The sequence below is a fragment of the Armigeres subalbatus genome, chromosome 1 (assembly GCF_024139115.2).
Source record: "Armigeres subalbatus isolate Guangzhou_Male chromosome 1, GZ_Asu_2, whole genome shotgun sequence".
Classification (NCBI taxonomy): domain Eukaryota; kingdom Metazoa; phylum Arthropoda; class Insecta; order Diptera; family Culicidae; genus Armigeres; species Armigeres subalbatus.
In genome coordinates, this window is record NC_085139.1 from 99506858 (window position 1) to 99518429 (window position 11572).

The 11572-nt window shown below is 43.8% G+C and overlaps 1 long non-coding RNA gene across 1 annotated transcript; it reads right to left on the bottom strand.

The window, feature by feature from the left end:
• Positions 1–1117: 1117 nt before the first annotated feature.
• LOC134228049 (uncharacterized) lies at positions 1118–8707 on the bottom strand. The gene is made up of 6 exons (XR_009983827.1): positions 8540–8707; positions 7993–8476; positions 7816–7922; positions 7662–7748; positions 7101–7327; positions 1118–1252 (listed from the first exon to the last, which is right to left on the bottom strand). It is a non-coding gene; the product is annotated as an uncharacterized LOC134228049 (long non-coding RNA).
• Positions 8708–11572: the final 2865 nt, after the last annotated feature.

Genomic DNA, 11572 nt, shown 5'->3' on the forward strand with positions numbered 1-11572 from the left:
CAACTACTGGAGGAAGTCTTGGAAGTATTTATGGAGGTTTATCTGAAGCTGTTTTTGGAGTAATTACCGAAAGGAACTTTCGACAGACATTCCATAAGAACTCTAAAACTACTTTGGAAATCTCCGTGAGGACTCCTTGAGGATTTTCCGAAAGATTAGATTTAAAGATGTTTGTTTGGCGAAATAAATCAAAATGTGTCAAAAAACGTTAAATGAATAAAATGGCTGCCTGGCTGGAAATAATCTATCACGCCGCTGGGACAATATTTTTATCGAGTCTCTCAAAAATCCGAAAATCTTAAAAAAACCAACCTTTAAGCATGAAAAACTGAAAATTTAAGAATAAAATATCCGGAAAACCCGTTACTGGAAAAATATAGTATTGCTAAATTTAGGTACTAACAAACAAATTTTGCTTCAAAATAGTGTTAGTTTAAACAAAAATGAAATACTTTGTTATTATATTGTATATTGACGTGCAAAACTAAAATAGACTTTATAAACAAATTATTCCAACCTAATAAATATTCCGTCTTATTTTCAAAAGGACTATCCATATTTTGACTCTGCCACCTTCATCACTACTCATTGGTGCTCATAAATATATACCATCCCAAACCTACACAGCAAAAACAGTTGTTGAATATTACATTCGAAACAGATGCACATAGGCTATTCCGTCAGAGCTGTGATATTACACTCGTTCGATGTACACGTCAATTCGCGAGTAGCAGCGCCGGTGTAATTTTTTTCATGATGTAATTTTGATCGATGGCGTATTCGACGGTAACGTACAGAGATACAGTGTAATTTTGGAGATGCTGACACACCTAATTCGAGGGTTTTATCGGATTACAAATACAAAAAAAAGATTGTTTATTCTTAGTTATTAATTGAAAGCTCGAGTTACATTATTTATTCTTCCGTTATTGAAATTGTTTTAATTAAACCAATAAAACTGAGAGATGTTATCTTCACTTTGATTTATTCAGGTCAATACTGGAATGTCCACTCAGCTTAGTTACCGCCATCATCGTTTCCTTAATTGTGTCGAAGTGCGATGCCCATCCGTAAATGTCGCCCAGACATACTACGGTGCTACAGCTGAACCGCAAATTCCCGATGCTGGCAAGAGACTATTCCACCGGCGCGAAACTGCTCGACCATCCTGCCGGCTGTTCGCCATCGGGCGACGACTGTTTTCTTGGTACTGTGACTCTGGGGAACTGCTATAGAACGGAGATGCATCAACCTTACGAGAAAAAATAAATAAAATGCAATAGTTAATCGCAATAATTATATAGAGCCAAAATAAGAAACAAGTGTTAGATGGCATGTTTCGTTCCCAGAAAGATTCGGTTGGCCATCTCCAAAAGATTCGCTTAGGATTACCAGAAGCATTGCAAACTTGATTATTTATGGACGGTATTCTCCAGAGAAACTGAACAGAATTCAACTGGGATTTCTAAGGAAATATTTTTTGGATTCTGAACAGCATCCTCCTCCATAAAAAAACCATCAGGGCACCTGATTGAAGCGATTTGGATAGGAAGAGTGGAATCGCCAACTTCTTATTGTTAACATTTCGTGGATAAAGGGCGGGCTCTTCTCCCCATCTATTGGGTCAATCTGGGAAACGAGGGCTAGATTATATTATTGTATGTACGAACTTTCTTCTGGAAGGAGATTCTCTATTCATCCCGTGGATTCGCATAAGCGTATTTGCTTATGGAACCACCCCACCCATTTTGGCCCTTCATACAGGAGTTTGATGAAATACATACAATAGTACAATCATGATCAAATCGTTCGTCAGATATGGCCAGTGCTATCGGCAGGTGCCTTTGCTACAATAGATGGTAGTATCATCATCATCATCATCATCATCTGAACAGCATCCTCCTGGAATTTCGATCGGGTTCCGAATGGAATCCTCGTAGAAAACTCAACTGAATTATATAGAAACTTTCTGTGATTCCAAAATGGAGTCGTGCAGGAGTTCTGAACGTAATCCTTGTGCGATTCCTAACAGGAATGCTTCTGGGACTCCAACGAAACCCTTCAGGGAGTCTATACATTATCCTTGTGGAATTATCCAGAAACTTCGAATAAAACCCTTTTCGGATATCAAACTGAAAAGTTTTCAGATTTTGAACAGATTTCCAACGAAATGCTTATGTCGGTGGAATTCAGAATCGTGTCTTTTGAGATTCCAAACCGAGTTCTCCTAGGATTTCCTAGAATGAAGAAATTATTAAATTTAAAAATTTACGTTAACAGGTACGTCCCCAACTTCCATTTTACGACAAAACTCAAAATTCAAAACCAGGCAGTTCAGCCAATTTCTAACGGCTTTTTAAGCAATCTTCTGGAGTCGATCACAAAATTCTTAGAGTTTTAAGAACCGAGGTCAATTTTTGTACAATGGCCATGGTTCCGGATATATTCCGGGGAGTACTGGGGTTACCTCCCTCCCGGAAAAAAATGGTCAGATCGGCTTCGAAATCCATCGTGCGACAAGTCAACTTCATGATTTTGCAAAACGACTTCATGATTTTGCAAAACAAGTACACTGGAGTACATTTCGGCTATTTTAGATCGAATTGACCACCCTCCGGGTACTTCCAGGGCCTGGTTCTCTTGCGGAAATGGCCAATATCCGTTCAATTTTGGAACCTATCTTGCGACATGTCAAACTTCATGATTTTGCAAAACAAGTACAATGGAGTACATTTCTGCGATTTTCGATCGAATTGGCCACGCTCCTGGAATTTTCAGGGCCTGGTTCTCTTGGGAAGTGGCCAATTTTCGTTCAATCTTGGAATCCACCTTGTGGCATGGCAAACTTCATAATTTTGCAAAACAAGTACACTGGAGTCCATTTCGGTGATTTTCGATCGAATTGGCCTTCTTCCGGGTACTTCCAGGTGCTGATTGAAATTTTACCGGCGGTGGCGTGATAGACCATTTCCAGGCATCGGCGGCGTCACGCCGTTGGTGATTGGCGGTGGCGTAGATCGGCGTTTCAAGCGCCAAAATTTCTTCAGAAGTTCGTCAAGGAATTCTTCCAGAAGTTCCCACACTAGTTTTTTAAAAAGATCGTCAAGAAATTCCTTTAGACATTCCTCCGTAAGTGCCGGAGAAATTCCTGGAGGAACTTCCGGAGGAATTCCTGGAGGAACTTCCGGAGGAATTCCTGGAGGAACCTCCGGAGGAATTCCTGGAGGAACTTCCGGAGGAATTCCTGGAGGAACTTCCGGAGGAATTCCTGGAGGAACTTCCGGAGGAATTCCTGGAGGAACTTCCGGAGGAATTCCTGGAGGAACTTTCGGAGGAATTCCTGGAGGAACTTCCGGAGGAATTCCTGGAGGAACTTCCGGAAGAATTCCTGGATTAACTTCCGGAGGAATTCCTGGAGGAACTTCCTGGAGGAACTTCCGGAGGAATTCCTGGAGGAACTTCCGGAGGGATTCCTGGAGGAACTTCCGGAGGAATTCCTGGAGGAACTTCCGGAGGAATTCCTGGAGGAACTTCTGGAGGAATTCCTGGAGGAACTTCTGGAGGAATTCCTGGAGGAACTTCTGGAGGAATTCCTGGAGGAACTTCTGGAGGAACTTCCGGAGGAATTCCTGGAGGAACTTCCGGAGGAATTCCTGGAGGAACTTCCGGAGGAATTCCTGGAGGAACTTCCGGAGGAATTCCTGGAGGAACTTCCGGAGGAATTCCTGGAGGAACTTCCGGAGGAATTCCTGGAGGAACTTCCGGAGGAATTCCTGGAGGAACTCCTGAAGGAACTTCCGGAGGAATTCCTGGAGGAACTTCCGGAGGAATTCCTGGATTAACTTCCGGAGGAATTCCTGGAGGAACTTTCGGAGGAACTTCCGAAGGAATTCTTGGAGGAACTTGCGGAGGAATTCTTGGAGGAACTTCCGGAGGAATTCCTGGAGGAACTTCCGGAGGAATTCCTGGAGGAACTTCCGGAGGAATTCCTGGAGGAACTTCCGGAGGAATTCCTGGAGGAACTTCCGGAGGAATTCCTGGAGGAACTTCCGGAGGAATTCCTGGAGGAACTTCCGGAGGAATTCCTGGAGGAACTTCCGGAGGAATTCCTGGAGGAACTTCCGGAGGAATTCCTGGAGGAACTTCCGGAGGAATTCCTGGAGGAACTTCCGGAGGAATTCCTGGAGGAACTTCCGGAGGAATTCCTGGAGGAACTTCCGGAGGAATTCCTGGAGGAACTTCCGGAGGAATTCCTGGAGGAACTTCCGGAGGAATTCCTGGAGGAACTTCCGGAGGAATTCCTGGAGGAACTTCCGGAGGAATTCCTGGAGGAACTTCCGGAGGAATTCCTGGAGGAACTTCCGGAGGAATTCCAGGAGGAACTTCCGGAGGAATTCCAGGAGGAACTTCCGGAGGAATTCCTGGAGGAACTTCCGGAGGAACTTCCGGAGGAATTCCTGGAGGAACTTCCGGAGGAACTTCCGGAGGAATTCCTGGAGGAACTTCCGGAGGAATTCCTGAAGGAACTTCCGGAGGAATTCCTGGAGAAACTTCCGGAGGAACTTCCGGAGGAATTCCTGGAGGAACTTCCGGAGGAATTCCTGGAGGAACTTCCGGAGGAATTCCTGGAGGAACTTCTGGAGGAATTCCTGGAGGAACTTCCGGAGGAATTCCTGGAAGAACTTCCGGAGGAATTCCTGGAGGAACTTCCGGAGGAATTCCTGGAAGAACTTCCGGAGGAATTCCTGGAGAAACTTCTGGAGGAATTCCTGGAGGAACTTCTGGAGGAATTCCTGGAGAAGCTTCAGCAGGAAGATCGAGACCGAGTCCGAGACCGATCGAGTGAAGAGACGGAGCAACTGTACCACGCTAATAACACATGAAAGTTCTTGGAGATTGGCCGGCTGAAGAACAACAAAGCCCCTGGGGTTGACCAACTACCAGGAGAGCTATTTAAACACGGTGGTGAGGCACTGGCTAGAGCACCGCACTGGGTCATTACCAAGATTTGGGAGGAGGAAGTTTTGCCGCAGGAGTGGATGGAAGGTGTCGTGTGTCCCATCTACAAAAAGAGCGATAAGCTGGATTGTAGCAACTACTGCGCAATCACATTGCTGAACGCCGCCTACAAGGTACTCTCCCAAATTTTATGCCGTCGACTAGCACCAATTGTAAGCGAGTTCGTGGGGCAGTACCAGGCGGGTTTTATTGTCGAACGCTTCACCACGGACCAGGTGTTCGCCAATCGCCAAGTACTGCAGAAATGCCGCGAATACAACGTGCCCACACATCATCTATTCATCGACTTTAAAGCCGCATATGATAGAATCGATCGGGACCAGCTATGGCAGCTAATGCACGAACACGGATTTCCGGATAAACTGACATGGTTGACCGTTTTGATCAATGATCAAGATCAATGGATCGGGTGATGTGCATAGTTCGAGTTTCAGGGACATTCTCGAGTCCCTTCGAAACCCGCAGATGGTTGCGACAAGGTGATGGTCTTTCGTGTCTGCTATTAAACATCGCTTTGGAAGGGATAATACGAAGAACAGGGATTAACATGAGAGGTACAATTTTCAATAAGTCCGTCCAGCTATTTGGCTTCGCCGACGACATAGATATTATGGCACATAACTTTGAGAAGATGGAGGAAGCCTACATCGTACTGAAGAGGGAAGCCAAGCGGAACGGGCTAGTCATCAACACGTCGAAGACGAAGTACATGATAGGAAGAGGTTCAAGAGAAGACAATGTGAGCCACTCACCGCGAGTTTGCATCGGTGTTGACGAAATCGAGGTGGTAGAAGAATTTGTGTATACTTGGGCTCACTGGTGACTGCCGAAAATGATACCAGCAGAGAAATTCGGAGACGCATAGTGGCTGGAAATCGTACGTACTTTGAACTCCACTAGACGCTCCGATCGAATAGAGTTCGCCGCCGTACCAAACTGGCTATCTACAAAACGCTCATTAAAACAGTTAGTCCTCTACGGACATGAGACCTGGACGATGCTTGTGGAGGACCAACGCGCACTAGGAGTTTTCGAAAGGAAAGTGCTGCGTACCATCTATGGTGGGTTGCAAATGGCGGACGGTACGTCGAGGAGGCGAATGAACCACGAGTTGCATGAGCTGCTGGGAAACCATCCATCGTTCACACTTTATATAGTTATATAGCCTTTTCGTCACACCTCGGTATGAATACAAGAAATACAACAATCCTTTTGGAAACCCAAAATAAATCCTTTTGAAATCCTAAAAGGACTTCTTCAGGAATTCCAAAAGGTCTCCCGAAAAGATTACTTATGAATTCCGTGGATTCCAAAACGAATTCCTATTCGAATCCCAAAAAAACCCTTTTGCAAGAAAAAATCCTTCCGGAATCCCAAAACGATTCCTTTGGAAGACCTTTCGTGAGACAAATAGAACTCGTTTGGTGTCCTAAAGCGATACGACCTGTACTCGCAAAGCGATTCCTACTGAAATTCCTTAGGATATTTCAAATAGATTCCTTTTGAAATCTCAAGAGAATTCCTTTCAAAAAAAGATTCCTTTCGGGGCTCTCCTTACCCTTTCAGATTCCTAAAAGATGATAATGAATACAAAGTGAATTCACTAACTGTCAAAAACCACAATTTGAATTAAGTCAGTTCAATAAGTCAATTCAATTCTATAGACCAAATCTAGCTAAATAAATAATATCTTTTTAATAAAATGATTTTGAGCTTTTTAGTGGAATGTCTTCACTTTGTCATAAGACGAATTTGTACTATCCCATTTAATTTCACCACTTGATTGTAACTTTACAGATATGTATGTACTTCGACGAGTCGAGTCAAGTACGAGACACTGAAGACGGCCTTAAGAGCTGAGCAGAATGGATACGTTTGCGTGCGTTTTGACAGTTTTGCCATGGATAAACTGTCAAAATGCACGCAAACGTATCCATTCTGCTCCGCTCTTTACTGTTGAGGTCGAAATACGTATCTGTCAAGTTACAATCAAGTGGTGGAATTAAATGGGATAGTACGAACTCGTCTTAAGACAAGTAAATAATACTTATCATTTATATTATAAAATATTTCTTACATACCTTTGCCCCCTTCAGTTCCATTGACAAAGTGATCAAAGGATAACCGCTGATTTGGAGTTTGAATTCAGTGTCGATATCATGAAGACCTTGTCCTTTCATCGTCCAAATAAATCCATTTGTTAATCGATGAGAAACGCTTCAAACAACGCCAGCCAAGCACACGGTGGACGAATATCGAAACATCCGGAAAGTTCCTTATTCCACCAACCTGCTACAGAAATTCCATGCTGAAATTGAAGAAATATTATAAATCTATTAAACAGAAACTACTTTTAATGCGATACACCGAGCTGAGAAACAGGTACCGGCTAGAGTAAACGCGATGTGCGATGCGACGCGACGCGACATTTTATCGATAATGATTGTTATTTTTTTACGTGAGTCACGTCGCATTCTCGTCGTCCGTCCTGGCTGGTCCTTAAGTATTCCCACAAATCATCTGTGGGAATACTGTAAAGTTTAAAATCGCCCAAAACTACCGGACAAAAATCTGTATCTAACTAGACTGGCGATCTCGATCCTTTCAAGCTAATAATAAGACAAAAGAAAAAATTAACTTACGGTTTACACGTTTATCACGCTGGAGGTGTGAATAAACCATCACAGCAATCGTCTTTATTTCCCTGCCGTGGTGTCAAAGTTCCAGTTCTGAAGAAAAGAGACATGAATAAATAAATTACAGACTACAAAAAGACCCTCTCTGTACTGTACTCACCAGATCTTCATTCAACTAATTCGGCGGGCCAGCAATGATGATCTTGTACGGAAAGTGGGGCTCAAGGTGCTCGGGCTCGGGTATGTAGATCCACCGCAGATTTTTTGCTGCAAACCGATAAAAACGTCGTTTAATTATTTGCTACGAAATTACATATTCCATAAAAAAAATATTCACGTAGATCGTGGTATGGCTGGCAGCGGTCATTCCAGGCATGGACTGGTGTAGGGTACTGTCTCTTGAAATTGATATTGAATGTCATTGCTATAGGGTATTTTCGTCAATCGAACGAAACTCCAGAACAACGAAATTGTTTGTTCCAAACCGAACAAGCTCATGGGAGAGTTCCATCTGCTCCTCCTAGGTGCAATCGAATGGGATGTATCCCACGTACAATCCACCAGCCTATCACAGGATAGGCGACCCAACAACCGGAACGGTTGTCGTAAATGTATTGGATACGATATTGGCCGGAGTCGGACCAGCCGCATGACTATTGCGAAGTGATGTGTTCGAATCCCAATGACGGTACATCCGTGGGAGATTCCAGCGGCGAGAACTTCCGGTACGAAGAACTCGGATGGATCGTTGTTTCTACTGCACTATCGTTCACAGAGTAGGGACCTTGGTAGGGACTTACCACGTCGAGTGCGATCTTGATCTACGAAAGAAAAACAAAATTACAGAAAACAGCAAGATGCTAAACTTTCAATTAGCTACTTACCCATTTTTGGAAATAAAAAACAAGCTTTATGCCTTGTTATGAATAACTAAAACGAACGCACTAATATCCTTGGTAATATCACAATGTTTTGATTAATACTTCAGTAAAAGACACTATAAATGGTGTCTAATTACAATTTCTATAATTTCCGCTTTGCAAAAAAACAAATATGGTGCCCTCATCGATGACACGATGTGTATCAAACGAAAAGTGAGAAGTGTTGCTAGAATGAAAATTATAACATCATCAATACAATATTACACTCAATTTATGTAATATGACACAAAAAAATTAGAATCACCTATGTGCATCTGATTCTGTGTAATATTTCCCGTTTCAATGTTCGACTATTACATAGCTGCAACGTAATGGAATTTGATGAATCCGATTTCTGTGTAATTTGCAGCTTATATAATATTACATCAAAATGGATGTTAATATGCATTAAAATTCCGACGTTACATCGAATTTTTAGTACATTGTTTGGATTACGTCGATGGATATTACTTTTTTATTTGCTGTGTATTCTACTGCTTAAATAGAACTGCAACCGTCTCTTTCTTCTCCTACAAATCTTATCCCACAGTGCACGAGTGAACACGGCTCCGGCTGGTCGTTCCTGAATGGTCCTGGTGCCAAAATATCCCGCTAAACAACAACAACAACAGCCCCAACAGTAGACGACATCGACGCCGACGAAGCGTCCAGACTTTTCCTCCACAAATGCAACAACAGCATCAACGTCAGAAGAAGCAGCGAAAAGTTTGCGAGGAATCACTTGTTGCATTCCACCGAAACGGTAACATCAACAACAACAATAGCAGAAACAAAAACATCAACAACAAGAGCAACAGAAGAGGACAACTTCCAGCGTGCATAGTTACCGACCCGGGGACAACCCACGGGGCCAGAGTGTGAGTGTCAGTGCGCATAGTGTGAGATCGGGTGAGGTGAGGAGTGAGAAGCAACAAGTTTTCCTTTCTCTACACCCTTACGGGTGCGGGGTGGTGTGAGCATTTCCGGTTATCGTTGTAAGCCGCGCGGCGTGGAAATTCGACGGTTCGGCTCGTTCCGCGTGACGGAGTTTCCGGACGATGGCCGACTGTTCGTACGCGCGGTGCGTCCAGGAACGGCGCTACATCCGGCGGGAGCTGGCCAAGTGGACGAAAAATATGGTGCACATAGTTGGTAAGTTCGACTTTACTTTTTTTTCGCGCTTTATACACTTTTAGGTACCTACACACATAAAGGATTTTTTTTTCTATTTCGAAGAAAAACTGCACATAAAAATAAGAAATAGAGGAAGCAAAAAATAATTGATTAAATGACATCGAGAGCACTCATTTCGCAGGCAGCCGTTCGTTGCAAGCTCGGATCGTTCGGGTCTGCGGCGGCTCACTGAAGCGAAATCCTTTGTATACAGAGTTCGGTAGTTGCAGCCTCCCTCCCCGTTATCGACGTCTGTTTTCTTCCACACCAAACGGAAAAAGGGTGGCTTAAAACTTTTCATCCAAAACAAGGTGCCCCCCCAAGCCTCCCCCAACCATTTTGTTTGACGACAACGAAGGAAACGGCACAGGCTGCTCTTTACCAGTTTCCTTCGCCGGCGACGTCTTCTTCGCTGCAGCAGCTGGATGTCGCCTCCTCTGCTCAGTTCGTCCGCCTGTAGTAGTGTGCAACAAGTGAAATTTCGATTCGATTTTATGGAAATAGTTGAAAGACTCCCCACTCCCCCACTTCCTGCTGCTGACTGGCATCATTTAAATACAGCGGTGTCCACAATGGGTACCATATTTTCAAAAGTATATTAGGCATTAGGTTTATTGAGAGACGACGATAAAATCACATGATTTTTGTGAACCACCTAGCCGTTAAACAAATAGTGCCCTCACAGTGTACTCCACTGGACACTGCCGTTTGGTGCTGAAAAGTTTCCATTTCTTTTCCAGCAACGCAAAAAAACACATCTCCCTTGGGAACGTGGATTCACCCAGTTTCCGCCGCTAATCCGCCCTTCACTTCGCTTATGTAAACACCAGAAAATATAATCAGCTCTCGCTGTGCTCGTGTCCGTTTAGCTCGAAATTCTTATTCCATTTGCACAGTTTTTCGTGGTATTGCTGGTGACGGTCTTCCTCGAACCATCCGAACTGCATCTGGGTTGCATCCGGTTGTCCGCAGCCCCCGTCCATGCAGCCCGCCATATTCATTCAGTCAGTGGGCCAGGTTGACAAAGCGGAGCGGATAGGCAACCGACGGAAACGATCAATTTATGTTGTATAACGAACAGAGGAACCCTTTCTTTGCCAACCAACAACGGGCACAAGAATACGGCAACATCTTGCCTCCTTCCTTCCTATCATTCTTCCTTCCTTCTATGGCGGGGTGGTGCTCAAAGTGGTGGTTGTGAAAAAGCACCTTTTTTGTCCCTATTTCGGCGAGCGCTTTCGTCTTCCGTTTCCACGAACGGAAATAAGAAAACAGGAAATGCATGGAATATGGCGAAAAACAACTGGTGAGATCCCCACAAAGGCAACAGGTTTCTGCTCGTGATCGAATGAGCGCATGGATCGGCGGAAGGTGGAAGGGATTTTGGTGCGATAGTGCAGAGCTGTATTTCTGCTATCCGAAACTAATAAATCGCGATTTAAGCTGATGTTTATATTCCATTATTACGCAGGTAGATATGAGCCATTTTTTTCGTTATTCAAATGCATCACAAATTTATTCTGTGTATAATTTATTCTGTGTATAATTCTCATAAACGCTTCAATACAATACGTCAATTACTAACTCCTAGAATCCATAATAATGAACGTGAGTAACATTCAAGAACATTTAAAAACCATTAAGGTCACTCCTGACGGAATCCAAGTTTCAAAGTGCTCGCGTTTTCGGGGCACACCACTCGATACGGAGGCGGCGCACAACTGTCATTTTTGTTGATTTAGCTTTGCTGCGTCGCAGCATGCGTGAAATAATAAAAATGACAGTTGTGCGTTGCTTTCGTATCGAGTGGTGTGCCCCCGAAAA